The 12,104-nt window shown below is 39.8% G+C and overlaps 1 pseudogene; it reads left to right on the top strand.

Moving 5' to 3' along the window:
* Window positions 1–3,101: 3,101 nt before the first annotated feature.
* Window positions 3,102–6,387, top strand: LOC110295491 (annotated as a pseudogene).
* The last annotated feature ends 5,717 nt before the right edge of the window (window positions 6,388–12,104 follow it).

Raw genomic sequence — 12,104 nt, 5'->3', positions numbered from 1 at the left:
ACTGAATGATAATATTATGCTTAAGCATGTTCCTCCCATGTAGATACTCCCCTAAACCCTAAATTAGGTCAGATCTCCCAAAATTGTTCTGTTACATGTGTTTAACTTAGATAAAATAAAAACACATTAATATCAACATTAGTTGTACCAATCTAATCACCTATCACCTCCATTGTATGTGTGTGTGTGTGTGTGTGTGTGTGTCTGAATGTGTGTGTATGCTGTTCATATAGGTGTGTATATATACCACGTGGCATATGTAGAGTCAGGGGCCAACGTCTGTGCAGTCAGCTCATTCCTTTCACCTCTACATGGGATCCAGGCATCCCATTCACATTATCCAGTATATCAGCAAGCTCCCTTCCCCAAGGAGTTGTCATGCTGATCATCACGTAGGTGTACTTGTAATAATCAGTCAAAACATAGTAAAGTTCTCATAAGAACAGATGGAAGAATCATTCTGATGGATGATGGGAAATTGGGACTCAAACTGAAGTAAAAGACAGACCTACCAGCCTACTGCAAGAATTTCTAACTGTGCACATGAGACCTGCTTCTACTGTCTTGAAAACTGGCCAATAATAATTTCAAAAGAGACTATCGTCTGTCTATCCTCTTGAATACTTATGACAAACCTAACAGTGATCCACCGGAATGGGTTAGGACTCTACAAAGACTGGTCCAGAGGATGACAAATCAAACTGAGTGTGACCAAGAAGATGATTAACTCAGGGCAGCCAAGGTTAAGAGTGCCTGGGATCAAGAGCTGACTCCAGCCCTGAAAGATAATCTAGAGTTAAAACTGGGAGTACAGGCCATGAGCAAGGGAGGGAGTCTGTGAGGAATTAGAAGGAGGAAACAGGAGGGTGAAATGATGTATTACAATTTGAAAACATAAAATAAATATTTCTAAAAGAGAAAAGCAAAGAGTATGGAATCTAATCTAACAGGATAGATGAAAGCAAGCAAGCACACAAGCCTTTATGAAAAGACAGAAACTGAAGCTGAGTTAGAAAGATGACAGTTAGGACTTTAGCTATGAGCAGTTCAGGGTGACAACAGAGTGTTATTCTCTTATATTCTGAGGTCACTTGTCATGCGATCATGACAACATGGCTTGATTTTCAGGATTGTATTCCAGGTTGATTGTCTTCTTTCAGAAGCCTCCTTAAGTAAGCTAAACAACCCCTTTCTCCTAGTTTCACCAGAATTTCTTATACTATATAGAGCAAGAAGTTTGAGGAAGAGAGATGGGGTATCTCACAAAATATAGCCCAGATCTCAAAGCAAAAGCCATCTATTTTTAAAAGATAGATGCTCTTCTGCCTAAAAATTGTACTCCCAGAAGGATAGCCACAAGTTCATAGCCAGCTTTGCTTACAATGTTTGTTCTGGTTTATGCTAGGCTATAAAGTGCTATTGTGTCTTTTAAAAAATCAAAACAACGACATTATTTAAGCATACAAATGGAAAAATAATAGTAAAACCGAGCTTTCATGCTATTCATAAAAATACAAATTTGACAACATTTTCTAAGTCAATTTTTATTACATAATAGGTTATACCTATTGCCTGTTCCTATAAAGGCATATATCTGGAGAAAAGACTTCACATTGTGCATAGTGACAGGTTTAAAAAAAACTACATTAACCAAATGGAATAAGTATTTAACCTCCCTTGTCAATCTTTCTGAGTGAAAAAAAATTCTTGAACAGTGACCCCTCAAGTAAGCACAGTTCCACAAATGGGTTCAGGTCATACCCCATCATTCCAGCACAGCCAGATAGCTTTAAAAAGATGGATTTTCAAAGATCATAGAGGTTGTTTACCTTGTTCCAGCGTCCAGTTGCCCCTTCTTTATCTATGGCTGACTCTGCTTCAGCATTCACACTAAAGCGATAGATGTGGATTGCCTTGCACTGGGTGTCCTAGTTTCAGAAAACCAAACTAAGAAAACATCCCCCCTTGTGTTGACTGATAACCTTGTGTTTACTAACTTGTTCTGATTCTGGGTCTCCATTCCTTTAGAACCAAAACTAGTCTCAAAGGAGAAACATTTCTAATACTTCTGTGTGGGTTTTCTCTTTAGTTAGTTTCACCTTTGCAGACATTTGCCAATTGCTGTAAATCTCTTCAGTCTGTCCCCTATCCCCACATTATACCTTTGTGTTTTCGCATTTCTTCTAACCTCTCATCTGTCTACTCTCTTCTAGGGACACATGGCTTGTAAGCTCAGGAAACATGCCCATGTTGTCATTGTACCCCTAAAGTCCATATAACTTCCAAAACATTCTCCCGAATTACAGATGGCTCCATTCCAAGCCAGATCTCTCTTGAGCTCCTAATCTAAGCTTCTAATAAGAAAGTTTTAGAACTGATCTAATATTATTACCTCCTTCCAGACTAGCTAGGCTGTCCTCAGACCATCTGCCACTTAGGCGGAGCCACCTGCTGTGCTGCTTCTCAGCACTCTCCTTTGATGTGACACTACCTGCTTGAGGCCAAACCTGCCTGAGGCCAAACCGGTTCTCTGAGGTTTTCCAGAGTTAGCACCTAACTGTGATCTTTGCAAGTTCCCACTAAAAGGCTGATCTGTCTACTTCAAAGGAACTTTGCATGGCTGGGAATGGGCCTCCCCTCTTCTTTATAAAGCATATTCCCTGATATTAAAGTTGAACCTTGATCAGACTGATTATCTTGGTTCCGTTCTTTCTCTTGTCCATCTAGTTCCCTCTCTTTCAGCCCGAGTCTGCCGCTTCAGCCATACCCCATTCCTTGTGAGCCACTGGACAGCCCGCAACAGTTTGATGCCTGAACAGGGACCTGAAGAACGCTGTCCATGTGGAGCTCCACGGGAAAGCAACGGGTCTTTCGTATCGGGCACTGGAGCAACAAACAGGTACACATGCTAGCACTAGCTTAAAATTTCATTTTTTAAAGTGTTGTTGTGATAGGATACGGACTAACCTTGAATTGGCGCTAACCCAACGCTGGTTCTGCTTTGGTCAGCAGCGAATTAATCAGAACTAGAAACTGGAATCAGGTGGTCGTCCCCAGCTTTCAAGAGCTGTCTTAGGTGAGAGAAAGTAGAGTTTGAAGTTATGAATCAGGCGGTTGTCCTCAGCTTCCAGGAGCTGCTTCAGGCAAGAGGAGTAAGGCTTAAAGGACAATTGGTAAGAAATTTTTTAGATAGGATAGATTCTTGTTGCCCATGGTTCAAGGAAGAAGAAACACTATACTACAGAACCTGGGAGAAAGTTGGTGAGGCCTTGAAAATCACTCAGGCAGATAATTTCACCTTAGGCCTCTGGGCGCTCATAAAAGATACTATTGAAAAGGTGATCTCTCAGGGGTCAGACTGTACCCAAGCAGAGCTTGTAGAATCTCAAGAAGAGCACCTATCAGAGAGGGCCTTCTCAGAAAAGGGTCCTCTTAACTCTAAGTTTGATAAATGTGGAAACTCTGATGATGAACTAATTTCAAACAAAAATCACTCAGATAGAGGAGCTTCCCATTATTTGATGAGAATTGGCCTTCTTGTGAGTCTCCCCCTCCACCTATGGTCCCCACCTCGGAAGATGCTACTCATAGGGACATGCAACTAAGCAAATTAGAGTTTGAAATTAGTCTTCAGAAGTTGACTAATGAGCTTCGAGAGCTAAAAAGGATGTCAGAAGCGGAGAAGAGTAACTCTTCTGAAGTTCACCAAGTGCTGCTAGAAAGAGCTGTGAGTCAGGCTCGTGGGAGAGGATAGGATACGTCTGATATGCTAGCCTTTCCTGTGGTCGAGGTAATTGATCAGCAAGATACTAGAGTCAGACATTACCAGACTTTGGATTTCAAGTTGATAAAAGTTAAAAACAGCTGTTGTGCAATATGGCCCTTCAGCCCCTTCACTCAAGCATTACTGGATACAGTTGTGAAGTCACACTTAACCCCCCTAGATTGGAAAACTCTTTGTAAGGCTACCCTGTCAAGAGGAGATCTTTTGCTTTGGGATTCTGAATGGCGAGACACCAGTAAGAAAACTGCTGCTTTAAATGCTTAGTTCGGTAATTTAGATTGGGATAGCAACATGCTTTTAGGAGAGGGTCCATATGAGGGACAGACAAATCAGATTGATTTTCCCATTGCAGTGTACATGGCAGCTGCGCACCATGCTTGGAGACTGTTACCAGTTAGAGGAGATATTGGTGGGTGTTTAGCTAGCATTCGGCAGAGTTCTAATGAGCCTTACCAGAGCTTTGTGGATAGGCTGTTGATAGCAGCTAGTAGAATCCTTGGAAAATCTGACACGGGAAGTCCTTTCGTTATGCAATTGGCTTATGAGAATGCTAACACAATGTGTCGTGCTGCAATTCAACCACACAAAGGACAGACAGATTTGGCAGGATATGTCCATCTTTGAGCAGTCTTGTGCAACTTTGGAGGGGACCCTCTTACAATGTTCTCACAGAAACGAGAGAATAATGCATGTTTTAAACGAGGAAGTTTAGATCATTTTAAAAGTAATTGTCCTAAGAACAAAGGTGCCAAGAGTGGGCAAACAGGTTGTGCCCCAGGAATTTGTCCCCGGTGCAGAATGGGCAACCACTGGGCTAGGGTACACAAGTCTAAGCCAGGCGTTCTGAGCTACCCAGTGCTGGGAAATGAGAAAAGGGGTCAGCCCCAGACCCCATCTTACTCGAAGAAAACAGCTTATGGGGCTATAAATCTGCTGCCCAGCCAAAAAGATCAGTTTTTGAGCTTGTCAGGTCAAACCCAGGAGGTGCAAGATTGGACCATCTGTTTCACCAACCATGCAGTATTAACCCCAGAAATGGTAGTCCAAACTCTGCCTACCAGAGTCTTTAGACCTCTACCTATAGAAACTTGTGGATTTCTTTTAAGACAGAGCAGTTCTATTGTAAAAGGCCTGCAGATTTATCCAGGTGTTATAAAATAATGATTATGAGGGAGAAATTAAAATCATAGGCACTTCCCCTTATGGTGTTATAAGTGTACCCGCTAATCAGAGAATTGCTCAACTTGTTTTAATCCCTTTACATCAGTCACCATATAGATTCTTTAAAAATGAGAGAGGACAAGGTAGCTTTGACTCCTCTGGTGTTAATTGGGTTCAATCTATTACTAATCAGAGACCTAACCTTAAATTGACATTTGATGGAAAAAGCTTTGAAGGATTAATAGATACTAGAGCCGATGTAACAATTATAAGAGGGCAAGACTGGCCCTCAAACTGGCCTTTGACTGATACACTAACTCACCTTCAAGGAATTGGGTATGCTAGTAACCCAAAACGTAGTTCCAAATTGCTAACCTAGAGAGATGGGGGATGGAAAATCAGGAAAAAATTCAGCCATATGTTATGTCAAATTTGCCTGTAACTCTATGGGGAAGAGATCTCTTGTCACAGATGGGTGTTATAATGTACAGTCCTAATGAGATAGTGACTAAGCAGACGTTCAGGCAGGGACCCTTGCCTGGTCATGTACTAAAAAAGAAGGGACAAGGAATTAAGACTTTTGAAGATCCTAAACCTCACTCTAACACAAGAGGTTTAGAGTATTTTCCGGTAGTGGCCACTATCTTGCCTACATCCCATGCCAATAAAATCTAATGGCTTAATGATATTCCGGTGTGGGTAGATCAGTGGTCTTTACCTAAAGAAAAAATAGAAGCTGGTTCTTCGCTAGTGCAAGAGCAATTAGAAGCAGGACATTTAGTAGAATCTCAGTCTCCTTGGAATACACCAATTTTCATTATCAAGAAAAAATCTGGTAAATGGAGGCTGTTACAAGATTTAAGAAAAGTAAATGAGACTATGGTACCTATGAGACCTTTACAACCTGGGCTTCCCTCCCCAATAGCCATTCCTAAGGGATATTATAAAATTGTGATAGATCTGAAGGATTGTTTCTTTACTCTTCCTTTGCATCCAAAGGATTGTGAAAGATTTGCTTTTAGTGTTCCTTCTATACATTTTAAGGAACCTATGAAGAGATATCAATGGACAGTCCTCCCACAGGGCATGGCTAATAGTCCTACCTTATGCCAAAAGTTTGTGGCACAAGCCATTCAGCCTGTAAGACAACAATGGACTGTGATCTACATCATTCATTTCACAGATGATGTTTTGATGGCAGGAAAGGACACCCCAGGATTTACTTTTGTGTTATAGAGATTTACAAAAGGCTTTAGCTGATAAAGGATTACAGATTGCTCCTGAAAAGATACAAAGTCAGGACCCTTATAATTACTTAGGTTTTAGACTTACTAATCAAGGTGTTTTTCCCCAGAAGATAGTTATTCGCAGGGACAACTTAACGACTTTAAATGATTTTCAAAAATTGTTAGGTGATATTAATCGGCTTCGTCCCTATTTAAAGCTTACTAAGGAGAGTTAAAACCTTTATTTGATATTCTTAAAGGGAGTTCTGATCCTACCTCCCCTAGATCCCTAACCTCAGAAGGATTGCTGACCTTGCAACTAGTGGAAAAAGCTATTGAAGAGCAATTTGTCACTTATATAGATTACTGCTTGCTGTTGCATCTGTTAATTTTTAATACCACTCATATGCCTACAGGATTGCTATGGCAAAAGTTTCCTCTAACATGGATACATTAGAGGATTTCTCCTAAACATAATATCTTGCCATATCATGAAGTGGTAGCCCAGATGATTATCACTGGAAGGAAGCAGGCACTAACTTATTTTGACGAAGAGCCAGTTATTATTGTTCAGCCTTACAGCATAAGTCAAGACACTTGGCTGAAACAACATAGTACAGATTGGTTGCTTGCACAAATAGGGTTTAGATATAGATAGCCACTACCCTCAAGATAGGTTGATAAAATTTTTAAATGTACATGAGGTGATATTCCCTAAAATGACTTCCTTACAGCCTTTATATAATGCTCTATTGATTTTTACTTATGGCTCCTCTAAAGGGCGAGCTAGATATCTTATTAATAATCAACAAGTTATCATAGAGACTCCTGGCCTTTCAGCTCAGTTAGCCGAATTAACAACAGTACTGAAGGTTTTTCAGTCTGTGAATGAGGCTTTTAATATCTTTACTGATAGTTTATATATTGTACAATCAGTACCCTTATTGAAGACCTGTGGTACATTTAACTTTAATACACCGTCAGGATCCTTGTTTTCAAAATTGCAAAACATCATTCTTGCCCGGAAAAATTCGTATTATATTGGCCACATATGATCTCACTCTGGTCTTCCTAGACCTTTAGCTGAAGGCAATGATTGCATTGACAGAGCTCTAATAGGAGAAGCCTTAATTTCAGATCCTGTTGCTTTGGCCAAACGTGATCATGAAAAGTTTCATCTCTCTAGCCATACCTTAAGGCTCTGACATAAGATCACTAAAGAACAAGCGAAAATGATTGTAAAACAATGTCCTAAATGTATTACATTATCTCCAGTGCCACAATTGAGAGTCAATCAGAGAGGTCTTATGCCTAATCATATTTGGCAAATGGATGTAACTCATTATGCAGAATTTAGAAAATTAAAATATATACATGTTTGCATCGATACTTGTTCAAGATTTCTTTTTGCTTCTCTGCATACAGGAGAGGCTTCTAAAAATGTAATTGATCATTGCCTACAAGCCTTTAATGCCATGGGATTGCCTAAACTTATTAAGACAGATAATGGGCCATCCTATTCTAGTAAAAAATTTACTTCATTTTGTAAAGAATTTGGCATCAAACACAAAACTAGAATTCCTTATAACCCCATGGGACAAGGAATAGTTGAACGTGCTCATCTCACCTTAAAAAATTGGCTTGTTAAGACAAAACAGGGGCAGTTATATCCCCAAAAGTCACCAAAGACACATCTTGCCTTTGCTTTATTTGTTCTAAATTTTTTTACAAACTGATACTAAAGGTCAGTCTGCAGTGGATCACCACTGGCATCCAGTTACTTCTAGTTCTTATGCCATGGTAAAGTAGAGGGACCCACTAACTAATGATTAGAAGGGTCCAGATCTGGTTCTAATCTGGGGAAGGGGTTCAGTCTGTGTTTTTTCACAAGAAGAAGATGAAGCACTATGGCTGCCGGAGAGATTAATTGGTCAACTAGGCACAGATCCTGAATCTTCTAGTAAGTATTACTCTGATGATGGCTAAAAATCCTCTTTAGCCAAAAAGTCAGTTGGGAGCACAGGCTCCACTCCCAGAGAAGCTGCCGTCTTTCTACAATTCTCAGAGCCAGCCAGCCCACTAGGAGACTGGAGACTGAGCTTGAGCCTTGCTAATTTGCAACTGAATAAAGTACCTAGATTTCCCCCAAAAGAAGCGTTATACTGTTGCTTTTCACTGTCCCACCTTTGTTTCTCAAGCAGGCCAGCAACGCTCTTCCACCTGACTACAGCAAATGTAAAACCTCTCACCTCCAACAAGGCAGGATGGCAGTTATTAATTTTCATCAAGAAGAATTCTAGTACGTATTGTGGCTTTGGTCTGATTCTGGAACATGGTGTGCGATGAAGGCCTGACAGTCAATGATGGGCAACCAGATCACAGAATCATACCAATCTAAGACAGGGGTACATACCAAAAGACAGTGGTTATTGATAAAACACCACAGAGCCATGTTTGTGTAATTTATTACATATCCTAGCTACATATAACCTCCTATGATGGAATTAGATGGTTCAAGAAGATCTGAGATCCTAAGACAGGCGAGGCCGCCAGCCACCATAATTCCCAGGCTAGACTTTAAAGCATAAATAAATTTTATGCTTCAGTCCAGTTTTGTTTAATATTATTTAAAGGGGGGCAATATTATCTCCTTCCAGCCTAGCTAGGCTGTCCTCAGACTGTCTGCCACTTAGGCAGAGCCATCTGCTGTGCTCCTTCTCAGCTTTCCTTTGATGTGCCACTACCTACCTGAGGCCAAAACTGCCTGAGGCCAAACTGGTTCTCTGAGGTTTTCCAGAGTTAGCACCGAACTGTGATCTTCGCAAGTTCCCACTAAAAGACTGATCTGTCTACTTCAAAGGAACTTTGCATGGCTGAGAATGGGCCTCCCCTCTTCTTTATAAAGCATATTCCCCGATATTAAAGTTGAACCTTGATCATACTGATTATCTTGGTTCCATTCTTTCTCTTGTCTGTCTTGTTCCCTCTCTTTCAGCCTGAGTCTGCCGCTTCAGCCATACCCCATTCCTTGCAAGCCGCTGGATGGCCTGCAACATAATATATAATGACTTCTAAGAATCTTTGAAGTCTTTAAATCCTGTAACTCACACTCCCATTCGGCAATACCAGGGTAAGACTATGTGATTATGATTAGGTATTAGCTTATATTGATTCAGGAATACCTAAAGAATTAGATATTGCTATTGCAGTGTATATCTATGATGGACATTTACATGTGAATCAGTGGGCTGGGCAGGGAACACTCATCTTCAACTTGGGCAGACATCAGGCAGGGAAGACAGGTAAAAATATCTCTTACCATGTCACCTGGCCTTGACACCGGAACTTTGAGGTCTTTAGCCTTTGGAATTTAGAATGTGAGAAAACTTCCCTGGATTCACCAGCCTTCAGTCTCAGGCTGAGCTGAACCTCTGAGTAGCCTAGAATGTTAGACTTGGTGCAAGTTATAGATATCACTGGCATTTGAGGGTCTTTAGGTTGCAGGCAACTTGCTGTGTGAATTACCAGTCTGTATCTATATGTACATGCATGCACATATATGCAAAATGTGCTGGCTAGGGTTTTTCACAATCTAGAGCAACACTTCTCATCATGTGGGTCACAAACATGGAAAAACACATTTCCTCAATTATCTTGGAACCTGCAATCATAAATTGATTTTTGTTGCTACTTTTTAACTGTAATTTTGTTACTGAACAATGTCTTAGTTTCTAAACCCATTGGGAATATATGTTTTCTGAGGGTCATGAGTGATAGGTTGAGAACCACTGATCTATCTCTTCTGAGAGGAGGTTCTTCAGTTGAGAATATTTTTCCCCCAAGACAGGGTTTCTTTATATAGCCCTGGCTCTCCTGGAACTCACTTTGTAGACCAGGATAGCCTGGAACTCAGAAATCCCCGTCTCTGCCTCCCAGGTGCTGGGATTAAAGGCGTGCACCACCTCGCCAGGCCGATAACATGCTTTTGTAACATCAAGTCAAGCCTGTAAGGCATTTTTAAAATTAGTGTTTGATATGAGAGGGTCCAGGCCATTGAGGGTGGTATTACCTCTCTACTGGTAGTTCTGGGTGTTGCAAGAAAGCAGATTAAGCAAGCCATGGAGATCAAGCCAGTAAGTAAGCAGCACCCGTCCACAATCTCCTTATCAGCTCTTGACTCCAGGTTCCTGCTCTGTTGGAGTTTCTTCCCTGACTTCCCTCAGTGATGGCAGTGATAACCCTTTCTTCCCCCAAGTGATCTTGGCCAATGTGTTTCATCACATCAATAGAAATGCTAGGAATATATATATATTCTTTCTATATAAGAATATATATACATATATACATGTATGCATATTATATATTCCTATATATGTATATTTTATATATGTGTGTGGGTACATGATTATATATATGTATATATGTAAATGTATTCATATATAGGCATATATACACACACTCAAAGTTGTTATGTTTCTGTGAAGGAAGAATTCTGATTAATGCATATCTTTTTGAGTCAACTTGTAAGATTTCCTTTGAAATTTGTATTACTGCATAAGTTAGCTTGCCATCTTGATAGTGCAAAGTTTAATTTGAAATTTCTTCTGCCACAATTTTATTGAACTCAGGCTAAAATATATGGTGGGTCCTTGGTTGTACCCTTGAATTACAGTGTGACATGTCCTTTTAATTAATGTGCTTTGGACAAGCTATGGCTGGGTCAAAATATTTTCATTTTCACTTTGTCAAACTAATCATATCTGGCTCTTTTAATTTTACAAAAATGTCAGATTAATGTTTTATGTAATATCATAAACAAAGCAGGGCTTTACTGGATGGGGAGGTTCCAGTAAATGTCATCTGTGAATGCTCACAAATAACTTAAAATTGGTGGTAATGCTTGTTTATTTCCTCTTTATCCTCAAGCTGAACTCGAAGAATATTTTCCACTCAGCATTTATAATATTCTAAATTTAAAAATAATTGTTCAGAAGCTTTATTTACTACAGATGGAATGACACTGGCAATATTTACAATCTCTTTTAAAACATACCCAGAATTTTCCCACTATTCCATACATAAATGTGTAGGTAGGTGTATGCATATATGTGTATGCATATCTATGTGAGCATATAATCAAGTTACTAACTATTCCTAGGAGATCCATTGTTTTGTTGTAGGGATTTCTGATTAGAAAGTGTCAAGTTTCTTGTTGCAATAACTACTTTGTGATTTATTCCAAGGACTATCGGATCACACAGCAGAGGAATCTTGGGAGTCATTTAGTGTTTGCCTTACAGAATTTTCTTCTTTAAAATTTACAACTTATGATTAAGTGCTCATATTAATTACATTTTCTACTTTACAGTCAAGAGTCTTTTTTAGAAGAACTATTAAAATAGATTGACAGTGACCTCAAAAGACTCATGACTGTTGCCAAAAGAAAGACTTGAGTAAAATTTGTGTTTATCCTAGTACATGGTAGTTGTGACCAACACTTGGGAGAACTTAAGATTTGGATCATATAAAAAAAAATCCATTCTCCTCTTTTTTTGGCCCTTTCCCCTGCTTTGGTTTTGCATCTTAAACCCCCCCCCCCCCATCTTCACAGGAAGTTAGCAAAACAACAGGGAAAGGGAATTAGAAAATAATACTGCAGATGCCAAAAAAGAAAACAGTTTTTGTTTGAGACAAGACACACACACACACACACACACACACACACACACCTGTGGTGCTGACTACTTAGAAAGCTGTGTAGGAGATCACTTAAGTCAAAGAATTCAAGTCTGCCCTAGCAACATCAAGAGGAATTTAGAAAGGAAAAAAAAAAAACATCATTTGCTTAAAATAAACAGGGGAAGAGAGAGAGAGAGAGAGAGAGAGAGAGAGAGAGAGAGAGAGAGAGAGAGAGAGAGAGAGAGAGAGAGAGA

The sequence above is a fragment of the Mus caroli genome, chromosome 1 (assembly GCF_900094665.2).
Source record: "Mus caroli chromosome 1, CAROLI_EIJ_v1.1, whole genome shotgun sequence".
In the NCBI taxonomy this organism is placed as follows: Eukaryota; Metazoa; Chordata; class Mammalia; order Rodentia; family Muridae; genus Mus; species Mus caroli.
This window is presented reverse-complemented; position numbering and strand designations above follow the sequence as displayed.